The 27,705-nt window shown below is 39.3% G+C and overlaps 1 protein-coding gene across 3 annotated transcripts in view; it reads left to right on the top strand.

Annotated features, from left to right (window-relative positions):
* The first annotated feature begins 428 nt into the window (after window positions 1-428).
* Window positions 429-27,705, top strand: part of LOC125013580 (SPHK1 interactor, AKAP domain containing) — a 116,349-nt gene continuing 89,072 nt past the window's right edge. For all 3 annotated transcript variants that reach the window (XM_047594370.1, XM_047594372.1, XM_047594367.1), the window contains exon 1: window positions 429-585. The gene's annotated coding sequence lies outside the window, so the exon portion shown is untranslated. The remainder of the gene's footprint in view (window positions 586-27,705) is intronic.

Raw genomic sequence — 27,705 nt, 5'->3', positions numbered from 1 at the left:
CTTGGAATGACAGTCAGACATCAACTGATCAGTACATGTGGGGGCATGTATTTGCCATTTAAATAAATGTGATACTGTTATTGGTAATTACTGGTATGTACTAGAAGCTCTGCACTTACAGAGAAAAATGAGGTTGAGAATTCAAGGGCCATAGCAATACAGCTATAGACTAGTCTGTATGTGTAAAAAAAAAAAAAAAAAAAAAATCCTTAATAGCTGATAGGTTGGTCCAGTGCTTTAAAACTAACGTGCATCCTTGATATAAAAAAAAAAAAAAACAGTTCTCCAACACATAATGAATCCCAATTTAACCCCTGTTTTGTGTGTCTGACTCTCCAGTGAGCATTTGCTGCCTAGCACCCACTCTACTCAGCCGGGGATTAGGCACAACTAAGACACACACATACACACTGACACACTGTACAAACACACAGCCGTATCCTGAGCCTCAGTGAAAGGCTGTAGCGATAGACACAGCGGGAGAGCAGAGACTGATTTTGAAAAGTACCATTTACAAAGAAAGTGAGAGAGACAGCAGTCTAACCTCTCTCTACAAAGGCGAGCTGATCGACCCTCATGAGTGTGGTAAGTGCTTTTGGCCATCTTGTAATAATACCTGTTGCTGTTTGATCTACCTCCTCCAAAGATAATAACAATAGTGTGGATGGGAGTGGGTGTTTTTATATGCCTGTCAAAGGTCAATTACTAAGTTTTCCTTGCAACAGTGGCCTTCTCATGCCCTGACAATTTAATCTGAAATATTCACATAGTACATTTGATTCATATCCTGATGCATGACTGGAGTGTTGTGTCGCACATTACACTAAAGCCCACAGTTGTCTATGTGATCACATGAATTGCTCAGTGTGCTACACATCAAAATAGAACACAGGTTGAGAATGCACTGCACATTTCATTTGCTATAGTGGGCCTCAGTGACTCTTCATCTGTTTGTCAGAAATTATCCTTATCTAATGTTTGACATTTGCAACTTGTAATGTGAAATCAGTAGTGTCAGGGTGAAACAGGTGAAACGTTCATTGGCATGATCAGCATCTTTTGTCAAGTTTTACATGAACAATAGTCCTTGTCAGATTGCAGACCATAAATATGTGGACATTTTCTGCTCTTCAGCTCTTCAGGCTTCAGCACACTCAATAAGAAATGCAATAAAGGATTAGGTTTATATGATTCTTTTCCTGGTGATATTAAGCATGTTCTTAATTCTTATTAAGCATTCATATTAAGCATGTTCTTTGACAGTGAGGGGGAGTATCCTCCTAGACAGTCTTCTGTAGTCTATCAGTGCGGGGGTTTCAGTTTGAGCATTTTGAACATTAATTGGATGAAATTAATTTTGAAACAGTTCCTTTAATAGTTGATTAATGTGTGTTCGCTGAGGTCGCAAAAAAAAAAAAAAAAAAAAATGCACTGCAGGGTGTTTGGTACTCTGGTTTGCTGACTCTGAGCTTGTCAGACAGGCATGCAGTAGGCAGTCATACTGAAGCTCTTATTTTCTCACCTACTGTCTCTCTGATAAATGTGGACATGTGGTAGCCTGTGAGGCAGCAATCATAAGATGGATTGGTGCTGCTACTCTAGGCACAAAAAATGCACAATCATACTTTTTCTGTTATACCAAAGAGGACGTTCAGTTGAATCTTCAGATCACAACCATTATTTAACCATATTTATAGTACTATTATATACACTTATTATATTTGTTATGCCCTTGCAACAGCATGTGCTTTTGACTCTTTAAAAAGGACAAAACGTGACAAGCCCATGTGCAGTGATTTGTTTTCCAGTCTATCGATTTGATGCTTGAAATGTTATTGTAGCCCTCTTCAAGGCCTTGATGCTTACGAGAACCAAAATTTTATTACATATGCCCTGCACCCATAGACCCATAGAGAACAGTTCATAAGCCCTACCTCCTCCATGTTAGGGAATGGGACTTGGGCCAATCTAAAACACTAAAACACATTAGTTATTTAATGCTATAGAAACAGGATGTGACATCATGATGCCTGCCAGTTGCCATGGCAACCACTCCTTAAAGCAGTCTCCTGTAAGACCATGATAGGAGGAATAAATAAGTACAGTGTAATAACATTTCAATGTAACTGGTGGAGGTGGAACAGAGCGACGAATTAATCAAAAGAAAACTCGAGTGAGTCTGGAGGATGTGTGGGCAGGTCATGCATAATGTGGGTCTGCATGGTTTCACTTTCGGACTGTGTTGTACACAAGATGGCACCACCCATATCCCCAGGATACTAGCTTCAATTTGGCCAATGCCAGGGAGTGTAGATCCTTTGTCCTTATTTATACACAACACCAGTCAAATGTTGGGACGCATCTTCTCATCAAATTCAATGACAAAGTGTGTCCTTTTGACTAGTTGTGTACAGTCTATGCCTGTGCCACACTTATAAGCAGCCTGACACATGCAGCTAACAGTTAACTGTGTCTGGTCCTTCTTGTTCTATTGCTGCCTGAAATATTTCAAACTGACCGATGTCATAAAATGCCAACAATCTGTTGTGTTGTAGACAAAAACTGCAGATCCTCCAATCATCACTTGAGTCGATCCTCATACACCCTTATGTTTAAATCTTTCAGCAATAATAAACATGTTTACAGCAAGAAAAAATGTTGGTCTCTATCGCTTATGTGGTAACATTCATGACAACGTGGGGTGAATATTAATGTAACAATTGTTTAAATCTCATTAAGGCTTAAAGTTATGTGTAACTATTTAACCACTTAATTTGGCCATTTCAGCCCACCACCATAGATCTGTCCAGTCATGCTCCACCTTCAGGCACTTCCAAGCAGCGCCGTCATATAAGGGGGAAAGGTGATGACAATAGATACTACTGGACAAGGGCCCAGTAGCATCTATGACTAAATTATTACTTATGGACTTAACTAATTATAATCATACCAATGAATCTGAGCTAAAACAAAGCCATAAAGTCACACAATATTTTATTTCAATAACCTCCTTGGCCCCTTCTGGTTTCATCCACGGTTTGTTCTTCCTCGTGTGAATTAAGTGAGTGTGAGTGAGCGAACTCTAGCAGGCAGAGAGGAAGATCAATTAAGAAGATGGCCCCCAAAAAAACACAAATCCGGACACCAGAAAAGAGTTGAGAGGGAGGCCAGAAGTAGGAGCAGCAATCGCCAGTTCATTGTAGAGCAACGATTCCTAGTGTAGTTAACTGAACATTACTGATTTGGAGGCTATCTGCAGCGGACTGTATGTTTCACACATACTATCTCTGTGGACAGTGCCCCAGTAAAACATAAGCACCCACTCATTTACAGGCAGCATTGAATTTTAGTATGACGCCTTGAACATGAGGCAGGGCCGATTATTTTAACATTTTGTGTTCAAATGTAGCCTTGTAAAATTTAGTTATTGGTGGGACATTTGAATAGCCTAACTACAAAAAACTTGGGATGGAAACTGACTTTGGGACGGTTTTAATATTTTTTGCCTGACAAGGGTCACATTACATCAACGGAGCGTGCCCTCCACATACAATGGCAAAGTGAAGCTGTCTGCCTAGACCTATGGTACTGAGAAGCCCATTTAGATTTTGTGTATTTCAAGACTAGGTTAGTTCTTCATCAGTTTTTCCACAAAGCATAATATTTAATGTTTCCAAAAGGAAATATATAATGGAACAATAAACCTTTGTGCTCTGCTGCTCCAGAATCAGCAGTGGCTGCTTCGTCTATTTGACTCAGCAGCAGATCCTCACTCCCAGCAGTTATGGATGTTATAGCATGCAATTCAGAGAAATATGGATAAGACAACTAATAATACATAATAATAATCTGACTCATTGTTGAGTGGTTAATTCTTAAATTAAAAACAAATTGGGTGTATTACATTCGACAGTTGAAATGACACACAGTGTAAAGGACTACAGCCTTCCTAGTGCTTGAGATCTTAATTTAAGTGTAGTTGATGGGAATGTTGTTTTTCAAATATATTTGGTCACTGGACTGATGAAGGTGATTTGGTGTCATATGGGATGTCATCTGTTAATTGGCAAGGGTTGCCATCAATATGTGTACACCTCCCTAAGTACATTGGTTTTATGTCTATTAACTGAAAATGGTGTAATCAATACATACTGTTCTGAAATTGGAACACAGCGTGGAGAATGTCTTCGCTGTTTTCAGGGATCATAGCAGCGTAGATGTTTGACCTGTATGGAAGCTGAATTGCATGTTTATATGGCTGATGACTGCTGTAACTGTTTAGCACAAAGAGGAATTATGGAGGCGCTAACTGGATTAGTGTAAGGCGGTTTAGCTGGCTTCCTGAAGCTTCAGAGAAGGATACCGTTTCTTTTCTGTCTGCTTTTTCACTACAAAATATCATTTTAACTTTGAGGAAGAGGCAAAGATGGTCCTCCATCAGGATCAGTTTCATCCTTGAAAATAATAAATATACAGTGAATGGAGCTTCAAGTAATGATTCACAAAGAGCAAGGACACATCAATACACAACAGAATATGTTCAAATCTTAACAGCATTGAACGCATTACAGGTTTGACTCCTCATTGAAGACACAATGTGTGGAAGAAAATGGAAAAATAGAGAGCGAGAGCAAGAAAAAAACTGGGACTGGCCTTTACGATTGAGCCGTGTCACCCACTAACACGGCAGGAGCTCAGGAAAATAAAGTGGTGAACGAGTTTCTTTAATTGAAGCATCCAAAGGCCAAAGGTTGACGGTGTTCACTTCAGATTGCCAATGTCGCTCCTGTGATCTTTATCCAAGTGACAACTGCTTAATTTGCTGCCTCCCTGCTGTTTCAGCAAAACATCAGTGTACACACAAACACAGGGACAAAATCGCTTGAAACCTTACACTGCAAAGGAGAATTAAAACACAGTCTCTCACACACACACACGCACACACACTTATGTTAATATACATCGTCAGTCAAAAGTTTGGACACACCTTCTCATTCAATTCATTGAGAAGGTGTGTCCAAGCTTTTCACTGGTGGTGCATACTGTTTATTTTTGACTTTGTTTTGTTATTTCTGTCATGATGATGACTTGAGCCAGAACTGACTTCATGTCACCTCCATTGCTGTTGATATTATGGTTTGGCAATTCCCATCATCATTGTCATTATTATGTTTTAGTATTTTAAGTGAAAATAAGCCTGTCGTCCCTTGATTTATATCTGTATAGACTGGCAAAACCATTTGGAAATGATTTCCAAATGCTAAAATTTTTATTCTGGGGTCTTATTCTTGGTAATTATTGGTGTGAAAATACTGGAACTGGAAACCGAAAGCAGAAAGTGTAAGATCTACTTGATTCTCACAAACATTCCTGCATTTTCTCAAATCCCTGCTTCACTATCCATCTCTCCTCTTTCTTCCTTCTTGTTCTCTCAACAACATTGTTCTTCTAATCTTCACAGGAAGCAATAATGTGCAAGTAGCTTAATAAATACCCTCCACAATTATAGAGTAGGGAAATTACTAAGTAGGCTAACACCATGCTACTATACAGGGTACTATAATGTCCGTTGCATCTCTCAGAAACAGTGAGTTAATAATAGTTAGGAAACAATGGCACATACATCACCAGTCCACCCGCTCTGGCCAGTTGTGCTCCCTGATGCAGCTCTCTCATATTGTTCTCAACAATGGGGGATAATGACGACACCAGAGGACTCTTTTCATCTCTGCCCCACTTTGTCTCACTGTTTATGTGTCGCTATCGCTCGATGCTCTCATCTGATTTCTCTTTCTGGTTATTCTCCTTCCTCGCAAACACTGTGACACACACACACAGCTGGACAGGAGGCGGAATGTGGGCTGTTAAATTATTCAAACTCCTGGCAGAAAGTATCGCCATCACCGGATGCAAATGAGCCTCCATTCACAAGTGTTTATTTATAGACTTTACGAGACCAGTACAAAGGCCGTAGCTTGGATCATTTCCAGTCCATTCTGTGTGTGTATTTAGTTGAAATGTCTTGCGTGTGCATGATAGCCATCCTCAAGTACTCGCTTGAAAACTCAGCAGTTCTTAGTAAATTGCTTTGTATGTTCCCTTTTTAATATTAGGTGATTTAGACAAAACAAACAAACAAAACTCAGTTTGCAATGAATCATCAGGAGAGTAAGCCGTACCTCTGTGAAAGGAGAGTGACTTAAACCACCTCTCTTTAGGACTTAGCCCTGTGAACTCTTTCTACTGTATCTCGTCCAGCTTGGCTCATTTGTTACCACAACCACCGATTAATTTATTGTAATGTAATAATGTAATTTACTCAGTGTTGGGCAGTAGTAACGCCGCTACTTGTAACGGCGTTACCAGTTTAACTACATTTCTCAGTTGCGTGGTCGTAGCGTCGCTGTTTTCTACATCAAATAGCTTTTCAGTACTGAAGCTATTTCCGTGGCCAAGTATCGGGGTAGCGTCCATAAAAGCTACATTTTCCCAGGCATTTCGGGACCTTAAACGCATCTCTCCTGTGTAACGTCACCTACCTATCATCATGCCGATGACCGCCCTAGACTCCTAGGAAAAGATGCCCGATGTAGCCGAGATGGAAAGCGCGCGGCAGCCCGAGACAATGGAGGGGGAGGAGGAGGCATAGTCGTCTTCACCCCGTGACTCACCATGGCCATACCTCAACAAGTTTATGCCACTTGTCGAGAACTCACAGAGCAGTTTCACATTCCGTTGTTTACTATGCAACCCCAAGAGGAAGCTCCTGCCAACGTCCAAGACGTCCAACACAAATTGAAGGACGCACATTCAGGTATTTCCCCAAGTTAACACAATCACCAGCTAAGCAGTCAACACAACTCAGCCAGCAAACATCAACAGCTAACATAACACTAGCCAGTAACTTGTCCTTTGGAAGCAAAATAATAACATTGTGTGCGTGTGTGTGCGCGCACGTTTGTGCCGAAGTTAACACAATCGCCAGATAAGCTAACGTTAGCATAACTCAATCAGTAAACATCAACAGCTAACATAGCACTGGCTAGAAACTTGTCCTTGCTTTGGCAACAAAAGAATAACACTGTGTGCGTGCGTGTTACTGAATCTAAAGGTCATTTAGACCCAAATTATAAGAAATCATCATAAATGAAGACCGACACACACAACCTGTTTGTGGTTTAATATACAATTGAACCAATCTGATCTGTTTGTCTCACAGATCACTAGATAGCAATGACTTGGAATGAAGTAAGTTAAAAAGAAGCTTTGATGTAGTTAAGCTACTTTTGTCAATTTATTGTAGTTTAGGTTACTACAGTTCTCTGGTGGGTAGCTTCAGTGTAGTGAAGCTTCATTTAAAGTAGAATAACTTGTAGCTTAGCTCACTACATTTTCTAAGTAGCTTGCCCAACACTGAATTTACTGTACACTACTATGATAGTGTATATCAATTTAAATGTTATAGTATATGTATAGTTTACATATTTAATCAAAACATCTGTCCCTTTTTATTCTGTTCATCAGTGACTGTAGTAATACACTACAAGTAATTTAAAAAAGTAAAAAAATATATATATATAAAAAAAGTTTGAATTAAATATTCAATATCAAGCCAAATAGAAAAATAGCTTTCCTGATATTAACGGAATCTCTCTCTATGGTGTCATACTCCTCTAATAAATGGTGAACACTTTTATTTCATAATTTGATTCCCTAACGATATCTGTGATGACTGACTACCAAACAAAAAAGAACAATCTATTCTACTTAGCAACACTAACTACTCTGCACGCTTTTTCTGTAATTGTCTGAGTGGGTTCAAGCAGCCAGTGAGAGAAAAATGGTGGAGAACCATCTGAGATTCAGGATTCCAAATAAATGCTTACTGGGTTTGTTGCTACTACAAGAGGACACACATAGAGCAGATATGCTATGGCATGATTGAATTTTTATTTTATTTTTTTACACAAAATCTGCTTTCTAAGACTATAATTTCTATAATAATAATAATAAATGTACATTAAAATAAACACACTCAGTTCTGGGTCAAACTGTGAACCTTTACATCTCTGTAGATGGAAAATCTTAGATGCACTTACAAGTGAAGAGGCTTTGCTTCACAAAAGGCAGTCACAATAATGCAGAGTTTGCCAAAAATCCCTGGAATCCTACAGAATATCACACATCCTAAAATGGTTTGAAAAGCATTGTCAGAATGCTCTGCCTGGTCACAGAAGGACAAAACTCCAACCAGGCAAACTGACTAAAAATAGTTCTGAAAGACTGTCTTGGTCTCGTTTAAATGCTGGCACATCGTCACTGAAGTAGGTGTTGGCCAAGAAGTTCAGGATTTTACCATCTGTTTGTGATCATGACTCCCATTGGAGAACAAATGACTTATTTAATTCATTCTAAAACAAACCATTTTGATGTCTCTTAAATCCCTACATGATCATATGAGAGGACACGACAAGTCATGAGAAGTGCTGCCATTTTCTTATCTGATTAAATGCTATGTACTGTCAATGTATCAGCATGATCCAGTTTAAAAATAATAGAATAATGAATAGTGGAACATGCCGTGATCCACAAGGCAGCTTTTTTGGCAGCCCTTAAAATAATGCTTCCCTGAAATGCTGCCAACTCAACATTTTGTCCCTCGATTCCATGGTCACTATAATCTGTCCAAAGCCAGGCGTTTCAACCAGGCAGTGATCTCTGTGCACTGTAAAAATCTAATGAATTGACTTAAAAATATGCAAACTCATTGCCTCAAAGAAACTAAGTGAATGTAACATTGTGAATTAGAATAACATTGTTGCATTTAAGTACTTCTTGTTTACTACTACTTAAATATATCATACAATTAACATAGATTATTTCAATTTGTTAAATTAATTTCATTTAGTTCACTACTTCACAAATTGCACCCTTCCTAAATTTATCAGATTTAATTATACACACAAAATAGTTCACATTTACTTTATTATAGCAAATAAATATTTGAAAATAAATACTTGAAGTTGCACAATCCTCTCAAAACTATACACTGGCATCACACTAATAAAAGTATTAATATGTCATGTACTGGCTGTTTAAAGCAGCAGAGTGTTTTAGAAGTACTGTTTGGAAGTTTGCTGCCAATGGTATTCTCAGTGGTTAGCGCTGATGCCTCCCAGTGAGAAGGTCCGGGTTCGAGTCCAGCTCGGACCTTTCTACGTGGAGTTTGCATGTTCTCCCTGTGTCTGCGTGGGTTTTCTCCAGGTACTCCCGCTCGTTAGGCTGATTGGTGACTCTGAATTGACCCTGGGTGTGAGTGTGAATGGTTGTTTGTCTCTGTGTTAGCCCTGCGATACACTGGCAACCTGTCCAGGGTGTACCCCGCTTCTCTCGCCGGATGCCGGCTGGGATAGGCTCCAGCAACCCCCGCAATCCTAGTGAGGATTAAGCGGTATGGAAGATGAGATGAGACCCACATTTTGCCTGCTCTTATATCCATTTTTGGCCAGCATGCCATAGTAGCTAACCTCAAAAGCCAGGCTTTGCCTGATTTATGAGTGGATGTCCCCTGCACTCAGTGCTATGTTGATTTTAACATCATGTTGTCTTTCTAAATTTTGCACTGTATTTTTGTGGTTTTAGTCTGTTTTTTTATTTTATTTTATTTTTCAGATTAAAACATACATTTGTCTCTCTGCATGTTGAGTTTTGGAAATGGAACTGGAAACAAAATTCTTTCTTTATTTTACTGCTTGGAGCTGCAGCCTTATATTGACTTTTTGATTGTCTAGCAGTTAATCTTCATACAACAACTGGCCAAGCAAGGAAATTAGATTCCATACTACTTCAACTCAATTTGACCAAACTTTCGAGGGTGCAAGAGAAATGATTATGAATGGTATATATCATTTGTCCTCAGGTGTGATTTTTAAGCCAATATTTCATCTGAATTTGAACAAAGCATTCCTGGGAGTGTAGGAGGAAAATCAAAGCGTGCATTCAGAGGTGAAATGGTCCATCGCAAGACCATCAATCAAATGCTCAGCTACAGATGGGCAGACAGCACAAGGGACTTTTTTTTTACATGCATGTTCCTGCTGCACATGTGTCAGTGTGTGAATATTTGTGTCTGTCGTGTTCACCACAGTGGGCAGAGGGGACTGGGGTTGAGCAGGATGCTGTCAGGACAGGGATGAGGATTCACCAGCGTGAGCAACAGTTTGACAGCTGACATTCTCCAGAGGAGAGTCAACTGAACGGGCAGGAATAAACAGGTTACCAGTCCGGGCATGCTAATGAGGCATAAGCCTTAATTGTGTTTGGATTGGCAATGTGCGGTGTTAATGCTCTTAAGCAGTCAAAAATAGTATTCAATAATGATGTGGGAGCTGGATGTGATGCGTGGCTGTGTAATCATGTTGTGTTGCTTCAAAAGGTTTTAACCATTTAGGTTTCTACTGATAGGGAAGCAGAGGTTATATCAAGTCAAATAAAATCAAATGTCAAATAACAAAATATTTCATTAGCAAATGTTTAGAATGTATATTATGAATGCATATTAAGCAGATGAGCCAATAGAAGGCTTTCAATGTGAAACATCTGTGCAGGAAAGGTTAAGCTTCACTGAGAGTAGGTCAACAGTGATTTAAAAAACAGCTAAATGAAGGCAACAGGAAATAACTCATGAATGACACTGAATAACATAGAAATGCACGTCACACTTAGCTGACAGATTATTCAACCTTTTCCACAACACAGGCAAGACATGCGTACATTATTGAATTGAGTTTTGCGGTATGTGTTTATAATATAAGCCTACAAGGTCTGCATTTCCCTGACATCCCAAAGCTTCTGAGGGAAGATAACATGCATGGTACACTGTGGAAAAGTAATAGCAGTGTGTAGGGTCAATGCTCCTGTCCCTTTGTCTTCCTCTGACTTTGTATCAGCACTCAGGAGTTGAAAGGAAACGTGTTGACAAGTTTAAAAACGCGAAAAATCGAGGGGTAAAGAGGAACTGAAATGGAGGGAGTTGAAGGGGAAGAAATGGAAATGAAATGAAGAAAGGTTGTCTGGGAGAGAGGGCGATAAGAGATGTGAATGAGAAGGAGGAGAGGAGCCTGAATGCATCTGAGGAAGCAGGAGAGAGACATGGAGGCATAAAGAAATAGGCACAGAAACCTGGAGGAGGGGGAGGAGTGGGAGGAGGGGGAAGAGGGAGAGGAATCCCTGTAGTAATCCTGTTAGAGAAGGAGAGATCAGCTTGGCAGTTTGTTGTGGTCACTCCAAAGAGATTTTCTCCTCTGCTCTTTGAAACATTACAACATACCATACTATGGGTTTCCTTTAATTGAATCCCTTTGCAATGTCAGTATTGGTCAGTTCCTTGTGAGCAGGTGTTTCTGTGCAAACCTCCAGTTGCTCTGTGTGGAGCTGCTGGACATTGAAGAATCTCCTGTTTCATAAAGAACCAAAAGATGAATATATGCAGTGCATGTTTTTAGACAGTGTTTGTTTCCATTTTTGTGACAGACATTTGGACATTTTAAATCAACCTGCAAAACCATTTTTAGTTTTAAATGAATCAATGTCTAAAACATTTAGGTCATTTACAAAAAGCAATTCCTAAACACTTTCACAAACCTGTTCAATGTTAAAAGGACAAACATTTGCCAATTTCAGTTTGTCTTAGGAATATTTGAAATGATGCCTGGAAATTTATGATAAGCATGCAATGTGAAGATTCAACTGAGTTTGAACATGGGGATAGTGGTGCACAATTTTAGTCCTTTTGCAAAAAACTTTACAACTTTGCACTTGGTTGTTCACATGGAAACTGACAGTAATAGTTGTCACAACGAGCACTGACAGACCCCGTAATTTGAAGTCCAAATGGGGTCAAGGAATTTTTGGGAGGTCTTTGAATGTGCAAAGAACTGAAGTAAAGGAGGGCAAAATCCACATCCTTCTTTCTGTGTTGAAGTGCATTCTCAAATAATTGGACTTAAAATGAAGCTTAACTGGCTGAGTAAGTCACACCAAGGGAGGTTTTTTCCTCACTATCACTATCCCTGGAATCAAATTCAATCCATTGCACTGCACCTGACAAGTATGCAAAGAATTACTGCACACTAACAGTACTACTGTCTATGAACATGCATGATTAAAAGGCATATCTCTAGCCTGTGTGCACGTGGGACTGGATGCATTTTACAATGTATGTATGTAACAAATGTGAAACTATTCTTTAATAATGAAGGCCAATTTAACTTGGCACAGTTCATCCTGTTTCATGTAAAAAGCCAACAAAATAATTATACACAAATGGACATAATGAACATAAATAACACAAAATGAAAAAATAAACATAAACTGAAAATTACATATTCTACATGTTCAAAAAGGAGTGGGAGGAAGTACGGTCATATTTTATCCCACCCCTTAACTAGACACACGAAGATCTTTAAATACCCATGTAAACTAAACTGTACCACGCTGAAAGACGTTTTTAAATGTTCTATGGAAATGTAACTTGGACAGTTATTGTAGGGGTGAGTCGTCTGAAAATCTTCTTTGTCTCTCTATGCTGTCTCTGTGCTGGAGGGTATGTGCATAGTTCTCTGCTGAAAAGAATGTTCTTGTGAAAATTATAATTTAGTGAGCTGGCAGTGACCCTCCAAGTGCAGAAACTAATGCGTTTTCAGATGGCAGCCAGTGCATGAGTCTAAACCCTGGCAGTGGGTGTTGTGGGATGAGTGTGGCCTTATCTTAGCTAGCCAAGGAGCCCCTGGATCCCTTGGCTCATCACCCAGCAGCCGATTACCTTCTCCCTGAATCTCTTCATTGTTTTCTATTACGCAGAGGAGCCTGCACTGAAAAAAGTGATGCACATTAAGAATGCTTTAAGAAAAGAAAAAAGGTATATAGTTTTATCACACTGTTGGGTTGAATATGGTGCAGGTGCTTTGTTCTGTGAGCTATAAACTTAAACCAAAATCCAGTTTCTCTGCCTCACCACAATCTATGCTACATTGCACAAACTGCACAATATTTGCAGCGTGTTAATTCCTACATGGGACTGATTGTTTTCTCTTCTTTTCTTTTTTGTAGAAGCAGTCACATGTGCTTCTTGTTATAGTCTGAGGCCTATAGGTTCATTATATTTCGAGTTTTCCTTGACATTTAGACTTTTTTGTCAAAGTGCATGATGAAAAAAATCTACGTCCTCTCTTTTTTTTTTTTTTTTTTCTCATGAGTGCCCTAATACTCTTCCATATTGTCAGGCTAAAGCAAACTATTGATGAGAGTTTGGAAGCAGTGGTGCTCGTGGTGCACATACCTGGTCAGTAGGCAGACAGAGTGGAGTAAATGGTGAATGTCTGCAGGGCAGGGCAGTACTTTTTACAGTGTGGGCTGAGCTGCCGGTTCCCATGCTTCTCTTCTTTGCTCCTGGTGATTAGCTCAGTTTGTCATAAGACAGTGAGAGAGAGACTGGAATAAGCTTCACAAAAGTGTCGTAGATTAATGGATTATAGATAAATGGAGGATTTTTTCCCCCTCACATTGATAAATGAAACACTTAATTCTGATATTTCACCTCTTGGTCTTGTCTCTCTCTATCACACACACAAATGCTGTCTTCACTTTTGCGGCGCACTCTTTTTCCAGGGTGTGGAATTGGGTTTTTAATCTTGTTCTATGCAGTGTGGTCAGCGTGCTCATGGCTAGCTGCTTCCAAACATTTTACATTAAGAAAGGTCACGGCCTCCAGGCTGACACCAAATCAGTTGGGTGGGCTGCCTCATGCCACAATAATTTGCTGTTCTCACTCTTCTTTGTGTCACCACTACACTCTCCAAAGTACTCACCACTGTCTGTCAGAGGGAAATAATATATCTAAGGATGACTCTCTTCAAATTGCATGTTTGATTTGATTAACAGTCCAAAGACAATTAGTTTACCGAGCTATACAAAAAAACTCAATGGGGTATACAACTTACAAATATTTAGCTTTTTGCTTGAAAAATTAAGTTGCCATGAATCCTTTTTTGTCATAATTTTATTGGACAAAATTTAATTTAATCACAGATTTGATTGAATTTACAATCTGAGTCATCAGCTCGACAATTGGAAGACGCTATTTGGTGGCCTCACATTTGGGAAGCTGGGCACAGTGTTTCCCAATTTAGCTTAGAAGATTACCAAGAAGTTCTCTACTGTTTTATGCATTTGTTTTAAAAGTTTTAAAGTAAAAAGTTAAAGCAAATCATATCAGGGCCCATCTGTGTTCACTCATGGTTTGATCAGATTTTATTGGCAGTGCTGGAAACATCCTCACAACTAATCAGATTTTGATTCAGAATTATGTGATGGCAACTGGGTACAATCAGAAACACACTGAAATCTCTCTGTAGGAAACTGGGTATTTGGACTTTATTGCCCATGATAAGAAGCTGACTGAGGGGAAAAAAACGAGAGGCCTTAAAAGTGTGATTTGTGTATCAAATCTTGTGGCCATATAAGAGTTTGCTAAGAAATTAAATGCAGATATATTGTGTGAGCCCTGAATTTGATGATCCTCCATGTTGCAAACAATATTTCAAATAATATATGAATTGAAGAAAACATTAAATTAAAAAAAAAAATGACAACCAGCAAATTACATGCATCCACATATAAAGCATCTATATCAGCCAGGAGCACCCTAATAGTGAGGGTTGGCCATATTGTCATGTGGTTTTGATCTCAGACCAAAGGCAAATAAGATGAATGTTTAGGAAAGCTGTTACCAATGTTGTTTCCATTTATTCAACACGTAATTCATTGTACACAATCATTTCTCTTTACGTACAGTTACAGTTATATTATGAGGGAGTTTTCATCAGGGATTTTTGCCTGCTGATTGTCGCTTGAGTTTTGTGCCAAACTCTGGTGGGAGCATCCTGTAGACAATTTATTATTCTGATTTGTGATACTTCAATGGCACACTTGCAGAAAAGACTGTGATTCCAGAGAATCAATAGTATCAGGCACCGTGCTGTAGTTGAGAAGATGACGTTCAGGCTTGAATGTGGTAACAGTGTCATCAGAAGAAGGGTAAGACTGCTTCTGAGTGAGAAGCAATGAATTTAATTATTTCTGTCAAATATAATTGTCTTCTTCCAATATGCTTCTCTGGGCCTGATAGTGTCTACACTCTGGGACACACACACACAATATACACACAATATTCACTTGTAATGTATGTGTGTGTATGTCTGTTGGTGCGAGGAGGGGAAGTGATTTTCTGACCTCCATAGGTCAGCACCATTGAAGCTCCCGCCAAGAGGAGAAATTGCTGCATTTAGCTGACAGGACGGTGGGAGTGATTGGGCGGAATGACGGACAGATGGCAAGAAAAATGTAGGTCATTCTTATTCCACAAGGACACATGAGTTGCCCTCACAGGGACTTTTAACTGTAGAAGAATCTTTCTTTCTTCTTCCTATCATCATTTGTTGTCCTTTCTTTGTTGACAAACAGCATAATGTCAAGACAAGAAAAATATTGAGGTCCAAAACAAACCCAACCCACATCAAAGAACTACAAGCCACCTCATGTTGCCTGTGTCTATACCAAAAAGTTTCAAGATTTCAGCCCATGGCCGTATGGTACATACGTACAATAGTGGCTCTTCTGGGAAACCTCAAGATTTCTTCCATTTATAAATTGTTCTTGAATGTTCTTGTGTTCGAGTTGACTTGTGAAGTTGACCAAGTGCTGTTGTGTACTTACCCTCCACTTTTTGTCAAGGACACATGGGGAGGTAACCTGAGTAGACTATACCTGCCTTTACCAAGTATTCCCCTGCTGCAGTTCCTGAATGATCATCCTCTGTGCCTCAGAATCGTGTCAAGTACGAAGTTTGCGTATTTGGTGAATCTGGCTGATCAGCTGGTCTACAATTTATTAATTCTAGATGATCATGTCATTGTGATAATACTCATCTATTTGAAAATTCAGATTTTATAACATAGTTTTAGTAATATAATTTATTTTTTTATTTTTTCTTGGCAAAATGTCCCATGTGGATCTGCTAAATATTTTAGCAGTAGTCATCGCATTTCTCTCACAGGACGCTGAGGACTGTGTTTAAGTCTGCTAACATTTGTTTTTCTTTGCAGCATTTGTGTAACTGTCCCTGCACAGTGGGAGTGAGCGATAAGGAGGTGTTCACACTGAGTTGTGCATTTCTTTCTCTTTATTGTTCTTTTTGGTTTCCCTTTAGTGTTCATGTGTGCAGTGGGAGCCCTGTACACTAACTGGAGCAGAGTAGCATTTCATTTGCTGAAAGTGGTATTAAAAACGTAACTGGCTGAAATCGAGAAGTGAAATAAATAGGCAATTTGAATTAATGTTAATCTAAAGAGGTATGTACAGCAATTATGATAATTTATCAACAATGAAATGCCAACCTATTGCGTTGCGTTTTAAATGTATTTAAATGAGCTGCTTTGTATCGTTTTAAGTGTTTGTAAAGGTCAGATTTTGGGATCTTTTTGGGCCAAAATAGCTGAATTTAAATTTGTACTACAGCAACTAAAGTAACCAGTGTTCACATAAATGTGCACCCTCTTAAACCCTCTTGCACCTTTTTCCAATGTAATAATAATAATCAAAAAACAATTCTCAAAACACAGGAGGCAAAACAGAATACAAACCTGTGCCTGGTGCCACCATCCACCCTTCCTCATCCAGAAACATACTTTGTCTGACTTTATAACTAACCAAGACACTAGTTAAATAGTCTAATTACAATCGGTTTAGAAGCCCAAACCGAATGAAAATGATCCAAGAAACACCTTAGAGGTTGGCTATATGATGATATTAAATCGTGAAAGATTACAACGTGAAGACGATCTGTCAAACTGTAGAGATCGTGGGATCGTCTAGGGCACATTCTATAAATTGCAGTTCTATGCTGATGCACCGACACACCAGACGTTTTACGTCGCCAACCTAACCGACCAATCATAGTGAATTACGGGCACGCGCTTTCTTACACGTCTCCTTGTTTATGTGTGTAGCGGTAGCCACATGGAGAGCCGTATTGCAAGTCAAGCAAGCGATGGAAAGAGGTAATAGAAGCAGTTACCTTTTATCTTGCAAAAGATATGGTACCGTTCAAGACGGTAGAAAACTTTCTGCTACTACTTTTGCAAGAGTGCACTTTATTAGAATGTTGTTGTTGTTTACCTTGAACTTGATTGTTTGCATATGCAGGCAAAACTGTGACTACTTAAAATAAAATCTATTAAGAAAGATTCTTAGGACTAAATTGTCTGTTTTTCATTTTTCAATTTAAGATCGTGATAAAATCGAAATTGTGATTTTTTTGCCATATCGCCCACCCCTAAAACACCTCAATCGGAATAAGCAGGCCCAGACTGATTGAAATTTCATTCAGTTTTACAGGGGTAGAATATTCCTTTTCCCAAACTGATCAAGCTTGTTTTTAAAAACATCTCTGAAAGAACTAGATATTACCACACACTTAGACGGGAATATACTGAAGCATGGAACACATTTGCTGGAAAAACTTAAGATCATCTACTATAAGACTAAACAACAGTGTAGTGGTGGATATGACCCCACAAACTTTACAAATCAAGCTGTTGCTTTAATAATAAAAAAAAAATAGCACCTCCATCTTTGATCAGTCACGTGTTACTTTCATCGATTTGCGCATGTCACGCGCCTGTTAAACGGCTGTTCCGATTAAAAATAGTACATGTAAACATCAGATTGGATTAGATCACCTAACATGTAAACAGCTGACCTGAAACCTTCAATCGGAATGATTTCAATCGGATTGAGAAAAAAGTTTCCATGTAAACCCGGCTAACCATACATGTTATATAGGGAGACACTGACAAAATGTTAATCACCGATTAGCTGCAATCATGAACACCATATGAATCATATTAATTGATTCATGTTTACGGTGCAAATTTTGTCAATTTTAACATATTCAAATGTGGTAGTTGTCTTCTGTCCTGGGAAATCTGCAGAACTGAAATTATTTTGAAACTACTGAGATGATCAACTTTCACTATTTCCCACCTTATGGGAGGTTTGTTCATTAGCTTCCTGCAGTGTTCAAATGTTGAGAAATTGCTTTAGCTATTGAATTAACACCCACATCCTTCACAGTGAGTGCCATGTTCTCTTCTTTGTTTGCTGCTCGAATTGCAGGTTGCCACACAGTGATATTTGGCAGTGTGTTTTACTGTTTTTCTATTCAGTTTTGTGAATTTATGTAAACGGTTTTTGATCACTCATTATTTTCTCATAGCACTTGTCACTGAGGAGGCAATTTTTATTAAAGTTGCACTTCATTTTTTTTTCTCATAAGAAATCTTTATTTCTAAAGGTAAAGTGGTTGGAATAATTGATCCATTAGCATACTCAGAGCAAACTGAGACAGCGGTAACAGTATTAGCTACTGATTCTCATAAGACCTTTACAATAAAAGAGTTAGTGCTAATAGAAAATAAGCAGGAAAGAGACAGAAGAGAACAATAACAGCTAGTGACAGTGAATGTGCGGAGAGTCTGATTAGACTTGTGGCCCTGTATGAAATCTGTCACATGCCACTGATCATTAATATGCACTGTGGAGCTACGTGACACAAGGCCATAGTCAAGGCAATTTCATTTCCTAAGCAGAGCCTCTGAGGAGTTCATTTCCATTGCCCTCCAACCACAACTCAGTCTGAATTGCATTTGGATTTGTGGAGGTAGGGACGAAGGAGGGGGAGCATCTCCAACTCACTACCAGTTAAAAGGCAGAAATAACACAGCAACACTCGAAGTATAAAATTTCATGAATACATGATTCCCTTTCCAGCATAGGTGTGTCCAGGCCATTTTTAGAGGTGCTCAAGCACCCCTAAACTTTGTTCCAGCACCCCTAAAAATAAAAGTTGAAGATACCTTTTTAAAAACACACGTATCTATGGTAAAATGACATGAAAAAACTAGGCACAGCAGTAGGAAGTATGTGGTTCAAACAAGGTTTTTAAGGTGCATCATCAGTCAGGAAATTGCCATGTTGGAGGCATTCTGCAAGTTAAACTACACGGACTTAAGTGGATCGTTTACAGACTGCTAAAAGTTATCACAGGAAAAAGGCACTTGTGGTTAGCAAAGCTAAACCAGGATCTACTAGCCAAAAGTCTGGACAACATCCGAATTTGTTGATAATATAATTCATATCAAGCTTCCCTGTGTGTGGCATTGTTGACTTATATCTCATTCTGATCACATTTAAAAGCCTGGTATAGTAGCAACACTGTTCTTAAAATGTAGATGTAGCATTAGACATCTCTACAGCAGTCTATCGTTACACAGTTAACAAAGTGGTTATCAATATTCACGGGAGAAAAAGACAGACAACCAAGTCTCTTTCTGGATGCTCTCTCTGCATGCTCACAACAGCATCCTAATCTTGCAGGCACACCTGTTCCTGGGTGACGTCACTGCGTGACTTATTTAACATGACTTTGCCACTCATATTATTAAATATGCTTAACAGTAGAGCTAAAACCTGCTGTATTTCTCATTGTATTCCAGGTAAAAAGTCTGACCTTTATCAAAAGAATGCCACAGACCGCATGATGCCACACGACATTTTCGCGGTTGACAGTGACAGTGTTCGCCTCAAACTTCAGTCTGTTTTGCCTCCAGTTAAAGTCATAACGTCACCATGAAGGGGTCTATTTTACCCATACCCCACTGAACTGGTATGACCCACCTCTCGTTTACCCCTTCCTATACATATATATATATATTTTAATTTCTCCCCACAAATTTAAATATATTTAAATACACATTAACATGATCCAACATATTTTAGTAAATAGATAAATGGAGGCAAAAGACGTTATCTTTCTGTCAGCACTTCTTCCAATCACGAGGCCACGTACTCAGACTCTGACTCAGGTTCCCACAATTGGTCGAGAGCTTATTCAGTCCCCAGACTTTGCCTGTCAATTTAGCTTAGCATAAACAACAGATGTAGAAGGAAACAGAAAACCTGTCAAAGATGTTTTTTGGAATCTGTCGTATTTACTCATTGTGTATTTAAAATATTGTCGTAGTGGGAAACTTACTAACCTTGCTCTTCAAAGCCATATCAACTGTGGACTAGGTATATTTGGCACAGACCAAAATCAGTTATGAAATTATGCTATTGTAAAACACATTGTACACTTTTTAATAAACTCCTAGGACCCTTTTCAAAAATTCTAACTTCTTAACATCTTTCAGGTGTTTTGAACATATTTTGCTAGTTCTGTCCATGTCTTTTCCAGCATGTGAGACAGAAAATCACTGCCATTTACTGCAGTGGCAGTAGCATTAATGGTCCCATTTTCATATTTGCTGAATAATTGGCCTAATCGTCAAAGGTCGGACAGAATCTTTTAGTTCCTGGGACAATAACTTCTTGGCTGGGTTTTTCAAACTTTGCTTTCTGAGTACATTTAAAGTCCGTAGGGCCGTGTTTGGGAGATATAATGGTCCTCAACTAAGCCCAGTTTACTAGACTTTCATTTTCAGCCTGTCCTGCCCGTCTGTCTGCTAAATCCAAGATGGACAGAGGATAAATGTCCTAGGGAGAGTGGAAAGCCTGTACATTGTACATGGAGCCAGAAGCAGTTAGCGAGAGGTCTTAGCTGGCTCAGGTCGCAGCAGAACACAAAGAAGAGCCAAAGAGAGTGTGTCTGTTCAATCAATGGCGCTTAATTAAACTGATATGGGGAGCAAACAATGCAGTAGTTCACTGGAGCTACTCTTTATGCTGTAGATAAGCCACCTTGTCGGTAGCACATGTCAAGAGTAGAGGTGAACTTATCTGGATTAACTTGATCACAAATAAACACACTGAAAGCCTTTCTTTTAGCAATTTTACATAATGTCGTAGTAAATTAACACATGCATTATCGAGCATATACACGGCTAGAAGAGGTGGTGAAAGAAGTGATAAACAGGAAAGGGAATTATGGTAATTACATCCTTTGCCATCTCTCTCCGCATTTCTTGGCTGCAGCAGTTGAAGGATGATATAAACTCGGTGGTCTGAGATAACACATTATACAGTCACTTGACAGAATTAAATGACAGACTTAATTAGGGTAAGTAAATTGGTGTTTTTCCCATTTCAGCTTGACATATTTCATGCACTGTAAAATTCAGCTGCATTTTAAATATGCAGTTCTGAGCGAACTGTCTAGGCAGCAAGATATTAGCTTTCATGTCTTCCCCATCTTATCTAATATTAGTGTGCAATCAGCAAAGAATAAAAACAACTGTCATAACAGTCAGACAGAAGAGAAAATGTCTTTATTGTCCCGGTGCGCCAGAGGAAAAAGCAAACCAAAAGACATGCTTTTTAGCAAAAGGTCAGAATGGGCTTTTCTTGCTCTCAGTGGATTCTGCATCTCACCAAGGAATAAAGAAAACAACAAACACTCCTACTAGGGTGACTCACAGGGCTTTAAAAGGAGATTAAATTCCTGTTTTTCCCTCCTTCCTCCCCTCGTTCTTCCCAGTAGACTAGTAATGGTGTGATCTCCCTGCAGATGAGGGACATCGTCTTGAACAACATAAGTCAAAGGACTGATATACTATGTTGACAATTTTAACCACTGTGGGGGAGCGCTGTTGTTTACCACCATTTATTGTAAAATGTACTCTTAAAAAGAGACAACGCATTGTGTTTACAGTCGTAGCTGAGGAATCTTTTTTTTTTCTTTCCTCATTACTTTGAAGAGGCACCCATACTGTGAGGTCAAGTGGCGTGACCCTTTGAATGACTGGTAGGGGATCCAATATATAAAACAGTGAGTTACATCAGTGCCACTCGTGGCTCCTTGTTCAAAACTGATGACCGCAGAACCAAGAGCGAGCATCTTAGGAAGCCCTGGAGCCTCAGCAGATCCCCTGTAGATTGCTTATTTCATGGCCCATGTGCACGATTTCACAGAGCCCCCCAGAAATGGCGATCCTACAGATAAATGCAGCTTGCCCCTCCATCCTCCACTTGCCATTCTCTGCCTCTGCCACATCTCTTGACCCAGAGACACACACTATTAATAGCACTCACTGTACAGTTAATGTACTGAACAGTAAATGGTGCAGGAATCAAAAGCGTTGAGTCAATGCCAAAAGAAGCACGCTGCATGTGCTTATTTTTTGAGTAAAAGGAAGAAAAAACAAAGTTGCTCTGTAGTTATTTCAAGCCTTATTTCAAGTCAACTCATATTTAACCACTTTGACACATCCTTAAAAATGACAGAGGCACACGAATACAGACTGCTGACGCACTGCAGACTTGCGGTATGTAGTCACGTTTCTAACTCTTCATGCACTGTGAATCACGCATCAGAATAAATCTGGGGTTTTAGAGACAATTCCACCATTATCTGAACATGTTGATTTATGTAAAAATATGTTGTTTGATTGTGGAGAGATTGGAAAACTTCCAATAGAGGTGTTAAATGCCAAAAAGCAGCACATACTGAGAACTGCACAAAGCACTGCAAGCGCAATGAGAGCTAAGGGCTAGTGTGAACGTGGATCTTTTCTCTGCCAGGGGTTGCACACACTGGGGCAGCAGATATGTATTTGGGGAAACCAGAGGAATATAGCAGAGGAGGAAATACACAGTGGCTGAGAGAGCTCAACACACTGCAGCTTAAGAAAACGCATGCAAATAGACAAAATACAAGGGTTTTGATCGATTTGAGAACAGGCACACGGCAAAAAACATGCTGCATTGTCATAACATTGGTTAGATAGCGTTGTCTATGACACTGTTTAGAACCTTATGAAGGATATGTGTCATACAGATGAGAGAAAGTGGCCAATTATTTGACAGCCAATAAGCAAAATGTTTAAGAATCTGGTTGTTAAACTAATAATAATAGTAAGCAGAAAACCAACTTGTGTTTCTGCTAATTTCCACTCACAAGGGCGTCTTGTCCCTGGCTGCCCAATTTTGGGCCTGTGGGCCAAACTTGGCTCGTGACCAATTATATTTGACCTGCGCCTTGCGCCATTGTATAATTTCTTTCCCACTGACAGCGCTTGGTATCTGCGCTCACTTGCTGCGCTGCACTCATTAAATGCTACTTATTGGTGCACTTCTGCTCCTGACCGAAGAATAACATTGTCATACATTGATGGTAAGGTGACACTGTTGAGCTCCTGCCAGTTCAAATCCTGTGAGGTGAAGGCCAGCAGAGAGTGAGAGGGTGCAGGTGGATTGTTAGGCAGTGGCTTACAGACAAATGTCGAATCAAAATAAGTTGGGAAAACTATTCTCTTTTAATCAAGGTTGATTCCACCGCACTGTATGTTGTATGAGTGATACAATAACTAATCTGTATGATTAATGGGGGCATGTTTTGTCCTGTTTAATGCGCTAATAGGCTTAGTACAGCACATGTTAATTTGTTCATTGCACTAAATGTCTCTGTCTTCAAATATTTCAGTGCTTCAATTATTTAATAATTTTCTTATTTCTTACTTTAAGAAGTCAGATGTTCATTCATTTTTTGAACATAAATTTGAAGCACAAAAACCAGTGTCATTAATTTTTCAAAATTAATTTGTGATAGTGTTTATTCTACACATGCATGGAATATATACCCATATTTAACTTCATGTACTCAAATGTACACTGCATTTTTTGTTTTGGGAGTTTTTGCAGCGCATTTCTGTTTTCGGTTGCATTTGCGGTAGTACACCTATTGTCAAATGGATATAAACGTCTCGATTTGTTTGTGTTTCAAAACAGCAAAAAATGTGTTGAATTTTATTGACATATACATTGACTTTCATTTTTTTAAATTCTGTAAAAATATTTTTACTACAGTAGAAATATGGAATATAATGGCCGAAAGATATAAATTGGAGAAAGAGATTAAGATGCTGAGGTGGTTTGCGTTTGATTCCAGGTTTGTACAAGGGATGATTGATAGAGGTTTTAAGCAATGGATGAATTTCAATTCAGAAATCTTAGTGGTTGTAGGTGGATCTATTGCATTTTAAGTTACACTATAAACCTGTGGCATTTAAATGCACCTGTAGACATATTTTAAAGTTTAGTTTTATATTCAATACCTTGCACTATAATTTGGTTGCTATTAGGGCCAACTGCCAGACAAACTAAGCCTCTGGAAACCAGGACATTTACAGCTAAAACATAGTGTTTTACTTTAAAGAAAGAATGGAACACAGAGACATTGATTCTCTTCTCTTGAGTTTTCTGAACACCCATAGCGTTGACTAGCTTTAATCCAAGTGTTTACCACTAGAAAATAGCTATTGTAGCATTTCATTCTTCATGCAACAGATAAAATTATATGTTGTGGTGTCACTTGTCTTTATATGACAAAGCTGTGCTTTTAAACAATGAAACTAATCAATACAGCATTCCATAAGTGAATAAATTCAGTAAATGTATTTCTTGCTGGAGGCAAAAAATGTCTTATTTAACTTTAACTGCTTCACTGCTCAATTTATTGGGCCATTTTTGAGCCAGAAATGGAAAGTGTACCTATGCAGCATTTCTGAGCACCGTGTGGATACAGTAGGTCAGGCTGACCATGAATTCATTTCCTCACACCCCTGCTTCTGCCACTGCCTCTGAGGGAGGAATCGAAAACCCAATGTAATCTAAGCATGTGCTTCGTTTTACCATTAACTGTAATTGGCTACTCGTTTCATATTGAGCAGCTTGTGCTGACAAACATTCCTCTGCCGGGAGCAAAGAGACAGATGCTCTCGTTTTCTCTTTCTCCCTCTGCATCTGCCAGTCTCTGCTGTCTGTGAGCCCTTTCTGTGTTTCTCTCTCTCCCTCTTTCTACATGTCCGCCTCTGAGTCTTGTTTAGATAATCATTCTTTAGAGCACGATGCCAATAAATGCAGGAGACTGGCATGATTATCAAGTCTTTGAAGCAAAGCATTTGTCACACTGTAAGATTTGGGAAGAGAATTTGGCGTTGATACGTGTGTTAGATGGTAGAACTGTTATATTTTGCCCTAGTAGAGAATCAGAAAAAAATATATTTATCCCCGAGGGGCAATTATAGGATGGCAATCATTCATGTTGGATACATCTGTAAACTAATCAACACTAGTCAATACCATTTTTATAATACTGTTTAGGCCAGTGATTCCCAACCTTTGTCCACACACACACACACACACACACACACACAATTACATCAGAAGTTATTTTGTATGAAAAACAGTATCTTTATTATATTTCAATATATTCACTGCTAAAATAAAATAAAATGACAACAAAGCAGCATGGAACAATGAGGGAAAACCTGTGTAAAATTACAATATAGAAACTTCAGAACTTAAAGTTTTATGAACACATTTTTCTCTGTATTATGAGATTATGTATTAAACAGTATCTTTATTATATTTCAATATATTCACTGCTAAAATAAAATAAAATAAAAACAATAGCTGCACGGAACAATGAGGGAAAACCTGTGTAAAATTAAAATATGTGAACTTCAGACCTTAAAGTTTTATGAACACATTTTTCTCTGTATTATGGGATTATGTATTATGTCTTACGACTGTCGTACACACCCTAAGAGTCCAGGCAGCCTATCTTTTAATGAGAGCTCTTTGACTGTATTTCTTGAACCAGTGATAGAATGTCCGGTGTGACTTTGGTAACAGCCAAACTAAAATCACTGTGCACATCAAGCCTATTGCGTGCCTTTGTTTTGATGCTGACCAGAGCACTGAATGCAGTCTCTGACAGGTATGTTGTGGTAAATATCAAGATGAAGCTGGTGGTCATATGATAAGCAAGTCTTGGAGCGACTTCTGGTCCTTTCACAAGTCAAAACCACTTGTATCCATGTACAGCATAAAACTGCTTACAGACAGAATTGGATTTTATATCCTTAAGCTCATCCTCAGCCTGGAGGTACTCCGCATCCTCTTCTTTTGCGAAAAATGGGTCCATCACCCATGCATCTTTTGAGACATGTTCATTAATATCCGAGAAATGCGAGTGCGCCTCCTCCTGTAGCTCCTCCATGTGGCCAATTTATTCCTTCTGTACTCCACAAACGCATCCACTGTGTCTTTCCACTCCATTACATTGGCATCCATGGCCTGCATGCGTTTGTTTGCCCCGTTGTACAGACTGAATATCTCTGCCAGACATGAAGTCTTAATGAGAAACCCATCTGTCATTTCGCCAGATAGTTTTTGGTTATGAACGGTTAAAAATTCCTTTATTTGGTAAGCTCCAAGAAACGCACCAACACTCTGCCGGTATGAAGGAGGAGTGTCTGGTGCGCCTCATCCTCGCACAGCTGTGCAAAGATCCATTTGTTGACTGAACGAGCTTTCATAAAGTTTACTATTTTTACCACAGTCTTTAAGGTTACATTCAGATCTTTACAGAGGCGTTTGCCTGCCAGTACCTGTCTGTGTATCATGCAGTGAAACACTAAGCAGTGGGGTGCCTTCTCCTTCAAACGGCTGTTGTAGCCTTTATTTTTCCCCATCATCGCAGCGGCTCCATCTGTGCAACATGCAACTACATGCCCTTGTGACAACGAGTTCCTTTCACTCTGAGGAAAAACTCTTTTGGTTTACCCACCGTCTCAGGATGTTTAGTTGTCTGGTGTCGCTTCAGCTTGCAGGGTTTCAAACTTTCATTTGCCAGTTTCTCACTGCAAAAATGCATTTGGCTCTAATTTTGTCTGTTGCTTCTATGAAGCCAAACTCAATATAACTTTCATGGTACCCTCTCTTTTTCTTTTTGAGATATTCAGCATTCTCGTCTCCCTGACGCTTCGCCATTTTTCCATTAGTTCTCTGTTTCTGTTGCTAGGTTACCTGTGAGTATACTGCAGGAGGGACATTTTACACGGCCTTACCCTGAAAATCCACCAGGTCCGTCCGCATTGCACTGCGCACGCGTCGCGTATTTGGGCCGTCCTTCACTTGGCGTCAACACTCACCGGGCGCGACACGGGTGCGGAACAGCAGCGTAGCGCTGGCTTGCAAGCCGGCCTTATTCACGCAATATCACAAGATCACGCAATAATCCTGGACGTACACGCGACTGCAGGATTACGTTCCAGCCTTTGTCCTTTCTTCTATTGTCCTTATAAAAAGAATGTGTTGTATCATAAATTATTTTATGCTGCTCCACTTCAATTCGGCCATGACGTTATGTTGATGTGAAATTGTGAGGCTACGTGAACGCCGTATTATTATTTCGAAAGAGGGCGGAAGTGTTTTACATTGATTCTGCGTTGGATATCCTGTCCTGATGCAATCTGCTCTGTTGAGCTTGGCACGGTTTAGCAACGACTCCGTCAAAACTAGAACTGCTATGGAATGATAGCGACATGTTGATCTAGCAACAGGAAATACCACCCGGAGTCTGTTCATGGTGTTTTATTTTGAAAAACGACCGGATTCACTCTGCAATTTCTACCTGACTTCCTGTCCAAACGAAGCTTGACGTGTGTGGCTTGCATCGACGTCAAAAATAGAATAGACAGCGTGGCTGAACATCGAGACGCTTCTGGGATGAGGTTGATACATTGACTTTAATGGGCATGTATTACTCGTGATGATGCAAAGCTTCCAATATGCGACACACACAGA

Source organism: Mugil cephalus, chromosome 9, assembly GCF_022458985.1.
Source record: "Mugil cephalus isolate CIBA_MC_2020 chromosome 9, CIBA_Mcephalus_1.1, whole genome shotgun sequence".
NCBI classification, from domain to species: Eukaryota; Metazoa; Chordata; class Actinopteri; order Mugiliformes; family Mugilidae; genus Mugil; species Mugil cephalus.
The sequence above is the reverse complement of the archived record's forward strand: the minus strand, read 5'-3'. Positions and strand labels throughout refer to the sequence as shown.